This window comes from Leucoraja erinacea, chromosome 28 (assembly GCF_028641065.1).
Source record: "Leucoraja erinacea ecotype New England chromosome 28, Leri_hhj_1, whole genome shotgun sequence".
NCBI classification, from domain to species: Eukaryota; Metazoa; Chordata; class Chondrichthyes; order Rajiformes; family Rajidae; genus Leucoraja; species Leucoraja erinaceus.
In genome coordinates, this window is record NC_073404.1 from 14,468,807 (window position 1) to 14,481,183 (window position 12,377).

General features: G+C 44.0%; 1 protein-coding gene across 2 annotated transcripts in view; it reads left to right on the forward strand.

Moving 5' to 3' along the window:
* Positions 1-3,156: 3,156 nt before the first annotated feature.
* The window catches only part of camkk1a (calcium/calmodulin-dependent protein kinase kinase 1, alpha a), a 111,957-nt gene continuing 102,736 nt past the window's right edge, over positions 3,157-12,377 (forward strand). Inside the window, exon 1 of one of the 2 annotated variants that reach the window (XM_055657831.1) lies at positions 3,157-3,302. The gene's annotated coding sequence lies outside the window, so the exon portion shown is untranslated. The remainder of the gene's footprint in view (positions 3,303-12,377) is intronic. The other variant, XM_055657832.1, reaches the window with a different exon arrangement.

Sequence of the window (12,377 nt, forward strand, 5' to 3'; positions counted from 1 at the left end):
CCACACATTGCGAATGACTGCTCACTGAGGCTTTTCCCTGGTGGCATCAAGGCCATCCACCCAGTAACTGATGCTGTCCTGGCCTCGATGTCTACCCTTGACCTACATCTTTAGGCTGTGCATGCCATACGCAAGAAGAAACAAAAAATAGATCAGACAATAGACAATCAGTACCCCGTTCCAGTCTTCTCCCTATATCCCTTGACTCTGCACCATGGGCCTTACTAGAGCTACTTCTCCAGCTACTGTTGACATTTATTTTTATTTTGAAGGGACCATTTAATTTTCTCACCTATGTTGTGATTCCCCTTCTGTTCTTCTGTTTCATGTTGATGCACCAAGATCTTCAGAGCCCTTGTAAAGTATCTCCAAGTTGATTAGTTTCATGATAATTGTGCTGTCAACTTGGTATACTGAGTGTCAGGACATTTCAAATGTAACTGGCATTAGTTAGATTTGTCTTTCCACCTTTGTCAAGTATATCTGGTGTTTATAGAGATGGTATGAAGGTAAGGCCCCTGTTTGGAACCTCTTGCATTTCAATGGGGGTAATTTCAATGTTGAGAAAGCAGTGATGGAGGAACCTCTGGCAGGCAGCATCTGTGGAGGGAATTGATACGTGTTGGGTCAGTAACCTTTAGACTGATGGAGTAGGGGGAGAAAGGTGAGAGCAAGTTGGGGCAAAGCCTGACGAGTGATGGGTGGATACAGGTGAGAGGAGGGAGGGTGACTGGCAGATGGGTGGAGCAAGTGACACAGACTAGAGATGAAAAGGTGACAATCTTGGATAAGTAGACAAGTGAAATGTAAGCCAGAGAGAGGTGTATATGGGTGTAATGGTCCAGGGGAGGGGAAAGAGGATGAAAGAAACGTGACTCTCAGATGGGAGATGTGTGTACTGAGGAAGGGAAAGTCCCTCTTTCCCTGCACCCCCACCCTGGTGTACACTCTTCTCCTGCCACCACAGTCACGCTGCTCCTCTCCCTTCCTCTGCACACACTCATCTCCCACCCCCAAGTTCCATACTTCCCTCTTCCATCCATACCCCTCCAGCTTTACATTTCAAACTTCTCCCCTTATCTGACCCCTTTTTGTCTACTTTTCACATCCAGCCCCTGTCACCCACTGCACTCCTCTCACAATAACCCCCCTCCACTATACCCACCTATCAGTTACAAGACTGGTCGCTCCTATCTCTTTTTTTTACTTCATCCAACTCCATCAGTCTGAAGGATCCCATCTCAATGTCATCTGTCCATTCACCTTGCATTCAGATAGATGGTGCCTGATCCACTGAGTACCTCCAGCACTATTTCTAACCTAGATATTTCTTGGTTAAAGTAATCCTAAGGAAAGTGAGTTTAATAGTTATGGGTTGAGTCTTGTTAAAATTTACTAATCCTGCCCCTTCTATACACCCTACTGTAGTTCTTTAGAGTTGGTCTAAATCTATATTTGGTTTGGCGAGTGCCTGCATTGCTGCAATCTGTTTCCTTTCTGATTTCATCCCCTGAATAATTTGTGTTTATTTCCACCCAGGATCTCCAAGGACTTGACCTGTGCTGCTGGAAGTGTCTGCTGGGGTTGGACTGTTTCTTCCCATTCTGCCAAATGTTGGCATAAGATGGAATAAAACTCTTCCCCATTGCTGTTCTCTTGATACACAAGTTTCACTTAATTCAAAATTATTTTTCGTGGATTAAAGTGGAATCTGTCCGGTCTGAAATGTTAACCTGCTGCACGCCCCTGTAATGTTCCTGTAACGTTATCCAGTCTGTCTGGATTTGGTCTTCATGGAGATGGTGTGAAGGTAAGGCTCCTGTTTAAACCCCTCTCTTGGGTTTCAGTGTTTGCGGAAAGATTGGGGAACTTGGTGGGTCAGGCAGCACATGTGGAGCAAATGGATAGATGGATCCAGTTGGAATCCTTTGGACTGGAGTGGGGTGGAAGCTGGGAAAGTGATGTGGGATGAGGCAAAGCCTAGCAAGTCTCTCACTTCAGGTAGCCCCGGCATTCCCTCTCTCTCTATCCCTCCCCCACACAAGTCACACTAGCTTCCCATTTTCACCCTACAAACAGCCTGTTTCCTTTATCATCGTTACTTTTTTGCATATCTTTCATTCATCTCCCCACATCACCGTCTATATCTCTCGTTTCCCTTATCCCTAAATAGTCGGAAGAAGGGCCTCGACACGAAACGTCACCCATTCCTTCTCTCCAGAGATGCTGCCTGTACCGCTGAGTTACTCCAGCATTTTGTGTCTATCTTTGGTTTAAACTGGCATCTGCAGTTCCGTGAATTTTCCAATATCAGGTACCCTTCTCCCTGAGATTCCCACCAGAGAACCAGGTTCGATCCTGATTACGGATGCTGTCTATGTGGAGTTTGTATGTTCTCTCTGTGACCACTTGGGTTATCTCTGGGTGCTCCGGTTTACTCCCACACTTCAAAGATGCACAGGTTTGTAGGTTAATTGGCTTTGGTAAAAATTATAAATTATCCTTAGTGTGTAGCATAGCGCTAATGTACGGGGTGATCATGGTCGGCATGGACTCGGTGGGCAGAAGGCCCTGTTTCCACTCTGTATCTCTGAAACTATGTACACCACTGTACACCTTCCTTTCCACCCCCCACCATCACTCCCTCTGGTTCTACATTTCACTCCCCACCGTCCTTTCTTATCAGATTCCACCATCTGCACACTTAAGTCTTATGCACTTATCACATTAGGTCTCGGTTACTCTCTCCACCTTTCTCTCCCCCACTGAACCCATCTCCAGTAATCCCTTCTCAGCTGCATCCACTCATCACTTTGCCAGTTCTTGGCCCACTCCTTCCCCTCATCTCGCCCTACCACCTATTTCCCCCCACCATCAGCCTGAAGAAGGGTCTCAAATCTAAGTTTCCTCCACAGATGCTGCCCGATCCGTTGAGTTCCTCCAGCAGTTTGCTTTTTTTTTTTGCTCAGGGTACCAGCTTCTCCAGTGTTAGTGTCCCTCCTTTTACTGCCTTGTTGTAAAATAGTGTTTGCTCGGCAGTCGTCGAGCGCTAGGACCCGGCGGCTCCTTGCCGAGACTGAGTCCGTCTGCTCCCCGCAGACGCTCGGCTCGGAGCGATCGGGGATCCGAGTGTTGCCGAGTCGGAGCTCCGGCACAGGGGCACTGCAAGCTGCGGCGGCGGCGGCGGCGGCGGTGGGCTGGCTGGACAGCGCGGGCATTTCGACCGCGGAACCAGAGCCACACTGCGGCAGCAAGCAGCAAGCGGCGGGGTGGACGTGACCAGACGAGACGGGGCAGCTCAGGTAGGAGAACCCGGGGAGAGTAGGTGCTGGAGGAGGGAAGGCGACGGTGGTGCTGATAGTGGCGACATTGTCTTATGACAGAAATCAGCAACTGTGTGTATAAAACAGGATCAGGTACAATGTGTCCAGGAACCGTAGTGTGTCCAATAACAGAAATCAGCTTCAATGTGTCTATTATTGAAATATGTTACAATGTGTCCAATAGTGTAATCAGCTACAGTGTGTCCAAATGTTGTAATCAGCTACAATGTGTCCAAATGTTGTAATCAGCTACAATGTGTCCAATAACATCATCAGTTACAGTCTGTCCCATCAGCTAGTCATTTAAATACAGCATGTCCAATAACAGAATTCTGCCTCAGAGTCCCGAATAGCAGAAATATTCTAAAATATGCCCAATAATATTCTAAGAGGGAAGGCTAAACAGCCAAGAGATCATGGTTCACGTTGGTACTAATGACTTGGGTAAGGGAGATGAGGTGCACGGTACAATATCAGGAAGTCAGGAGTATTGTGGCAGCTCTGGTGGCTCCCATTGCAGGGAATACATGGAGGCTTTGGAGAGGGTGCAGAGGAGGTTTGGCAGAACGCTGCCTGGATTAGAGTGTTTCAGCTGCAGGGCGAAGTAGGATAACTTGGATTGTTCTCTCTGGGACGTTGGGGGTTGAGGGAAGATTTGATAGAAGTATATAAAATTATGAGAGGCATTGATACAGTAGGCTGTCAGAAGCTTTTCCCCAGGGTGGGAACGCCCAACACTAGAGGGCGTATCTATAAGGTGGTTGGGGGGTGGGCGTGGGGGAGTCTATAATGGAGACATGTGAAGCAAGTCTTTTTCACAGAAAGTGGTGGGGGTCTGGCATGCATTATCTGGTGTGGTGGTGCAGCCTGATATGATAGTGCTGTTTAAGAGGCTTTTAGATAGGCATGTGAAAGTGCAGGGAGTAGAGGTACAAGGATTATGTGTAGGCATATGAGAAGAATTTAACTAGGCATCATGTTCAACACAAATATTGTGGGCCAAATGGCCCATTCATGTGCTGTACTGTTCTATGTTCTAACATTCAATTAGGGAGCTAGATTAAAGTAAAGAGCAAGACCTTTATGATTGCAATCTCTGACTTGCTAGTGAGTATAGGAGTTGAGGAATAACACAGATAAATGAGTGGCGAAAGGGAAGGTATACCTAGGAGGGAGGGCTTTAGTGTTTTGGATCATTGGGACTGTTTCTGGTGGAGGAAGGACCTGCAGAGCTGGACTAGTCAGCACAAACAGAACTGGTGTGACATCTCCCAGGGAGGTTTACTCATGATCTTGGGGAGGGTTTAAACTAACTTCACAGGGGAATGGGTGCAGAGTGGCTGTACAGTTGTAGTGGAGTTACTGTTACACAAAGAAGAAAAACAAAGTCTGACCAATAGGCAGATGATACAACATGGAAAGGTGCAAGGGAGGATTAGAAGGCTCAGTTCATGAATTTAATGTAAAGAGCCCGACAGGTAAGGCAAATAAAGTTAACAATGTTAATCAGCTGATATAAAGCTGTAATATGTACACAGTACATTGTGGACAGCCCGGTTATAATCATGTATTGTCTTTCCACTGACTGGATAGCACACAACTAAAAGCTTTTCACTGTACCTCAGTACATGTGACAATAAACTAAACTAAACTTAAAAATATGGTCAAAGGAGGGGCAAAACTGACAACTCAACGTTCCAGGGTATAGATGCTTTAGGCATGACATGGGAGGTTATAAAAGAGGATCACAGGAGACCATCACTGCTGTAATGAGGGAAGATGGCCTGGAAGGCTCTTCAACTGAGGAAAGACACAAAATGCTGGGGAAACTCAGCAGGACAGGCAGCATCTCTGGAGAGAAGGAATGGGTGACGTTTCGGGTCGAGACACTTCTTCAGAAATTAATGCCATTTGTGTAGAGCTTGGAAATCAAATAGTGGGAATCACTCACTTTGTGGGGACTTCAACCTGGTGGAGGAGCAGATGAACAGACATATCACAGAGAGGTGTAAGAACAATAGGATTATAGTAGTAGAGGATTTCAGTTTCTGGGATCGCCTCGGTGTGAAAGGCCAAGACGGAATTTTAATGTGCATCCAGAAAAAAACATTTTGAGCCAGTGTGTGGATAATTAGACTAGGGAATGGAACAGTGTGGATCTAATTTGGGCAAATAGTTAAATGGTCTGTGGGTGAGCATTTGGGGGATAGTGACAATGATTTTAAGGTTCAAGGTGGTAATTGAATAATGAAGCGATGTTCATAAGATCTAGGAGCAGAATCAAGCCATTCAGCCCATTGAGTCTACTCCGCCATTCAATCATGGCTGATTGATCTTTCCTTCTCAACCCCATTAGAACATAGAAACATGGAAAATAGGTGCAGGAGGAGGCCATTCGGCCCTTTAAGCAAGCACCGCCATTCATTGTGATCATGGCTGATCGTCCCCAATCAATAACCTGTGCCTGCCTTCTCCACATATCCCTTGAGTTCTATCTAACTGTCTCTTAAATCCATCCAGTGATTTGGCCTCCACAGCCTTCTGTGGCATTGAATGCTACAGATTCACTACCCTCTGACTAAAGAAATTCCTCCTCATTCCCTTTATAAAAGTACATCCTTTTATTCTGAGGCTATGGCCTCTGGATCTATACTCTCCCACCAGTGGAAGCATCCTCTCCACATTAACTCTATCCATGCCTCTATCCAATGTTGCTGAATTTGAGGAAGGACAACGTCAAAACCTCAATGGGACATGACAAAAATCGTTTAGGAGTAGTCTGTTGTGGTAAATCTACATCTGACCATTGGAGCTCTTTATAAATTTCATTGTGAGAGTTCAGGACAAACTGTGCTCCTGGAAGTGTGGTAGTAAAGGAAGGCAAGTATAGGGGAGGCCCAGACGCTGAAAGATTGTGAGGATATGATAAAGGAAAAAAGCAAAAGCACATGGCTGGTCTAGAGCATTGAAAACAGGGAGACCCTTCAAGATCATAGAATGTGTACGGGTGTAGTTAAAAAAAATGGAGGGGAAACACAGAATATTAACTGCAGACAAAATGTATGAAAATCCCAAGAGGTACCCAGATTAAAGCCCACCACAGACTTAAGGAGGAGCTTATGTGTGGAAGACGTGGAAGGGGTCTTAAAATTAATACTTCTCATCTGTATTCACTGGGGAGAAATTTCAGGGAGGAGGGGGTGGGGTAATTTTATAACATGTGAATTTTTTTTTAAGTGGAGATATTAGATGTCAGGCACAAAGGTGGATAAATCCCCAAGGCCTCATGAGGTGAGGGAGGAAATTGCTGAGACTCTGGCAGAGATTTATCCTCATATGGAAAGGCAGGAGTTAAACAGGCATCGTCAGCATTGCTTTGTCAGTGGGAGATCCTGTCTGACTAATTTGGTTGAGTTTTTTTGTAGATGCAATAAATTATATTGATATTGATAATGAAAAGTAACTGCAGATGCTGGTTTACACCAAAGATGGGCACAAAACACTGGAGTAACTCAGCGGGCCAGGCAGCATCTCTGGAGAAAACGTTTTGGGTCAGACCCCGAGTCACCTACTCCTTTTCGCCAGAGCTGACCTGCTGAGTTACTCCAGTATTTTGTGTCCATCTTCAGTTGATAGAGTCGACGTGGACTTCAGTGAGGCCATTGACAAGGTCCCACATGGGAGGTTGGTCCAAAAGCTTAGAGCCCATGGTTTGCTTGGTAATACTGAGAGTGATAGTCGAGGGTTGTTCTGAGGGAGGAAACCTTCGACCAACGGTAAACCTCAGGGATCGATGCTGAGACTCTGACAGTTTGTCACTTTCCGAAAAAATTGGCTACAGTGCCCACAAATTAGATCAGTAGTAATGAGATTTATGTGTGTAAAATAAGAAAAACTCCAGCTTTTTGTGTCGATCTTTAAGAAAAAGCACCCGCTGTGTTTCTAGTAACAGGAAGTAGGTTGCAGTGTGTCTCATTACATAAATCAGTTTTAATGCTTTTGATAACCACTAGTCTATGTCTTATCTGAAGCATCCTCTCATGTGTCCAGTAAAATAAATCGTCTGCCGTGTGTTTAATGAAGGAAGTCGGGTGTAATGTGCCCAGTATCACAAATTAGCCTTTGAGAGTCTGAGATGATAAATTAGTTGCAATTACAAAGAAAGCTGTCAGTATGTATTGACAATGTGGCCAATGAACCACAAGGTGACCAGATGCAGAAACAATTTCAAGGATTTCTTATGGCAGGAATCAGTTATGACCATCTTGAAGTAAATATGAATTACATTTTTTGAATAACAACGGCTCTGTTTCAAATAATAGCACTCAGTTACTGTGTAGCTAAGTAACAGGAATCATAGATACAGCAAATGATGACATGGAAGGAGGTTATTCATCCCATTATATCTGTGGTGATCAAAAATTGCTCCCCTGTTTTAAACAATGTTCCATCACTTAAAGCCCTGTCTCACGGTACGAGTTAATTCCAAGTGCTCTCCCGAGTTTGCCCTGATTCGAACTCGGTAATTTCCAGGCAGTGGGATCTAAACCCCACCACCCTCTGGATATTTTTCCTCGAATCCTTCTGCAAGCTATGCTAAAGGAAATAGGCTTTCAGCATTTTAGTGTAGTTTATTTTCACGTGTACTGAGGTACAGTGAAAAGCTTTTGTCGTGTGCTATCCAGTCAGTGGAAAGACAATACATGGTTACAATCGGGTCATTTACAATGTTTAGATACATGATAAGGGAATAACGTTCAGTGCAAGATCGGCAAATTCCGATCTAGGTTAGTCCGAGGGTCGCAAATGAAGTAGGTAGTAGTTCAGGGTAGTCACAAATGCTGGAGAAAGTCAGCGGGTGAGGCAGCATCTATGGAGCAAAGGAAATAGGCAACGTTTCAGGCCAAAACCCTTCTTCAGGTTTCGGCCCGAAACGTTGCCTATTTCCTTCACTCCGTAGATGCTGCCTCACCCGCTGAGTTTCTCCAGCATTTTTGTCTACCTTCGATTTTCCAGCATCTGCAGTTCCTTCTTAAACATAGGTAATAGTTCAGGACTTCTCTCTGTGCTTCTCTATGTAAGCTCTTCAAGCGTTTATACACCTCAGTTAAATCTTCCCTTGGGTTCTCCGTTCAAAGAAAATCAACAATCCATGAAATCGTTCCTTGTAGCCATAATCATCCAGTCCCAGCAAAACCTTTGCAAATCTCCTCTGCAGTGCAGCCATGTCTTGCTATAAGGTGATGACCAGAATGTGTGTGTTGCACTCACCCCTTGTTCTAATGAGATGTGTTTACATTTCTAACATAACCTTTTTTCCTTATCACATTCTATCAACTTAAATGTAAATTATTTCAAACATTGTGCCTCATTGAACCGCACTGACAGCAACGACATACCCATGAACCATGACTGAGACAGTTTTGTATCTAATTTGCCAAATTTCATCCAATGTGAGGTCTGATGAATGGCTTTGCTAAAATCCTTGCATCAAATACATGGATTCAGTGAGTTCATTCAAATAATCAAAATCTTTGGGTAAAATAGTACCTTCCCTAAATAAATCTATGCTGAGTCCCCGGGTTAATCTGTGCTTTTCTAAATAGAGGTTATATTTTGCCTCAGTGGTTTTTACAAAAAAAAACACCACTAGTTAAATTAATTGTCTTGAGATTAGTCAATGTATTCTTTTTTATCTAACAGTGGTACCTTGTAGCTCCCTGTTTCATAGAATCAGTCAAACCTTTTGCAGCTTATTGCCTTGTTTCTTCGAGAAAGTTGGGATCTATTTCATTTGGACCAGGCAAATTATCCAATTTCCAAAGAAGCTAAACCCTTAATATTCCTTTCTAACTATTTCCATCTTAGCCAATATTTCAAGGTCACTGTTTTAACTGCAACACACATCTCTTGCATTGTGAAAATGGCTACAAAATATTCATTAAGAATTTTTTCCCCCCATCCATCAAACATGTTTTTGGCTCTGTGAGCCCTGTTCTTTCATTAGTTGTACTCTTGCTCTTTGTCTAATAACAAAAACCAGCTGCACTCCTACAATGACAGCAACGCCTGATTGTGTGTAAAGCCATATTGTGACGGATTAGAGTAACCAGCCTTAGTAATAACCCAGTAATAAACTGCATTACTATATGCCAAATAACAGCAAGTGGTTATATTGTATCTAATAATTGTTACAACACCACTGGAATTTTCTATTAAAAAGGTGATGGAGTACCTTAGTGGATCAGGCAGCACCTCTGGAGGACATGGATCAGTACCATTTGACCACCTATTTACATCCTACACAGATGCTGCCTGGCCCGCTGAGTTACACTAGCACTTTGTGTTTTGTAAGCCAGTGTGCCTCTCTTGGATTTTCCGTAATTTTACTTATCAATATCTTTTTTGGCACCATTTCTTTACTTTCTTAATATTTAAAACATTTTTATCATAGAAACATAGAAACATAGAAAATAGGTGCAGGAGGAGGCCATTCGGCCCTTTGAGCCAACACCGCCATTAATTGTGACCATGGCTGATCATCCCCTATCAATAACCCATGCCTGTCTTCTCCCATATATCCTTGACTCCACTAGCCCCTAGAGCTCTATCTAACTCTCTCTTAAATCCATCCAGTGACTTGGCCTCCACTGCCCTCTGTGGCAGGGAATTCCATAAATTCACAACTCTCTGGGTGAAAATGTTTTTTCTCACCTCAGTCTTAAATGACCTCCCCTTTATTCTAAGAGTGGACTGGACTCGCCCAACATTGGGAACATTTTTCCTGCATCTAGCTTGTCCAGTCCAGTACCATCACACTTTCTGTACTCTTTCACTTCACTGCTGTAATAAGATCTCATTGTCTGACACAATGTTTATCCTGCATGCACGGCGACATCAGGGGGGTAGAGCTTTGGCCGTCCTATCAATTTTGTGCGAGACCTTGTTTACCTCAACCACTTGAATTTCCACTTTGCCGGCCTGCTATCCATCACTCCAGGATTGATCTTTTCAAGCAGCTGTTTCCAATCCATTTTGCTAAATCACTTTGCGGTCTCATAAGATTGGCCATAACCCAATTAGGAAACATTAATCTTGTTTTATATTTGCCATTTTTCCATAACTATGCTAAATTAAACTGAACGATGATGATTATCGCAGAATCGCTCTTCCACCGATATCTCTTTCACCTGCACAGCTTAATTCCCAAATTCAGACCAGAAGTCAGCTACTGCGCCTAATAACAGAAACCAGCTGCAGTGCTTCCAGTGACAGTAACGGGTGACTGTGTGTAGAGCAACAGAAATCACCCACACTGTGCACGATATACGAAATCGGCCTCTGTAACAGTTCAGTAACTGAAGTCCATTCTTCTGTGTCCAACATTGCATCTAATAATAGAAATTAGTTACATTGTGGCCAATAAAGGAAATGTTACGCTGTCTAATAACAATCACCGTCTGTGTGTTTAGTAAGAAGTCTCTTATACTATCTCCAAATCTGCTATCTGATTGTGGGGAAATTTCACTGGTTTGACATCTGGTTTATTGGGCGTTTTTTCCTGCACTCCCCTTCACTCATGGACTCCCAGCTTCCACTCTCCCTCGAAACTCAACTGGTTCAATCCCCACACTCCCTCAAAATTCACCTGGTACCGTTTCTCATGCTCCCTTTACAGTTATAAGTTTGCTAGACCATTTACTAAGTGGAATATTCTGGTTGGGTAGCTTACAACTCAATGCTTTGAACGTTGATCTCTCCAATTTTAGTAACTTCTAACCCCCTCACTCCGCCCCTTTCTCCCTTGCACCCTCTCCCCTGTGCTCCACTTAGACTTGCATTTTTCCCCCCCCCCCCCCCCCCTCCCCCCCCCCCCCCCCCCCCCCCCCCCCCCCCTCTCTCCTCATTCTACATTCCTTCCTCTGGCATCATAATTCACAACTCTTCAATCCTTTTGTTACACCTTTTTTCATCCCTGGCCTTGGTCCAACCATCAGCCTATCAATCATCCCCCGCCCCCCCCAACTATTGCCTACCATGCTTTGTCCTGTCCCTGCTCTCTTCTAGCTTTCTTCCTCCCCCCTCCCTCATCAATCTGAAGAAGGGTCCCAAACTGAAAGGTCGCTGATAATGTTTTCCGCGGATGCTGGCTGACCCGCTGAGTTACTCCAGCGCTTTTTGTCCTCTTTTGTAGACCGGCATCTGCAGTTCCTTGTTTCCACAATATCAGTATTACATGCAATGCCTGTAATTAATTGCAGTGTGTTGAATGACTGATGTCAGGCACTTTGTGCTCCATACACAGAATCGGGTATGGGATCTCTGGTTGCAGAATCAAGCACAATGCAGTGTGCAACCGTAACAAATTACAATTTAGCGGGAATTGGCTAGAGTTACAGTACGTTCATAAGTTATAGGAGCAGAATTAGGCCATTCGGCCCATCAAGTCTACTCTGCCATTCAATCACAGCTGATCTATCACTCCCTCTCAACCCTATTCTCCTGCCTTTGTTCCATAACCCCTGACACAAGTTCAAGTTCAAGTGAGTTTATTGTCATGTGTCCCTGATAGGACAATGAAATTCTTGCTTTGCTTCAGCACAACAGAACATAGTAGGCATTTACTACAAAACAGATCAGTGTGTCCATATACCATTATATAAATATATACACACATAAACAGATAATGGGTTATTAATGTTCAGAGTTTTGTCCGAGCCAAATTTAATAGCCTGATGGCTGTGGGGAAGTAGCTATTCCTGAACCTGGTTGTTGCAATCTTCAGGCTCCTGTACTTTCTACCTGAAGGTAGCAGGGAGATGAGTGTGTGGCCAGGATGGTGTGGGTCTTTGATGATACTCATACTTAGTAAGATACTTAGTAAGACACCCATACTAATCAAGAATTAAGCACAATGAGGAAGATGACTGAAGTTTATTGCCTTCCCTCACAGTGGGAGACATTGATTCCGCTGTGGAGGGATGTTTATGTTAAACTCTATTGTGTATTGTGTTCTTTTGAGATTTACAGAACTGAGAGAGACCAATGGTCCAA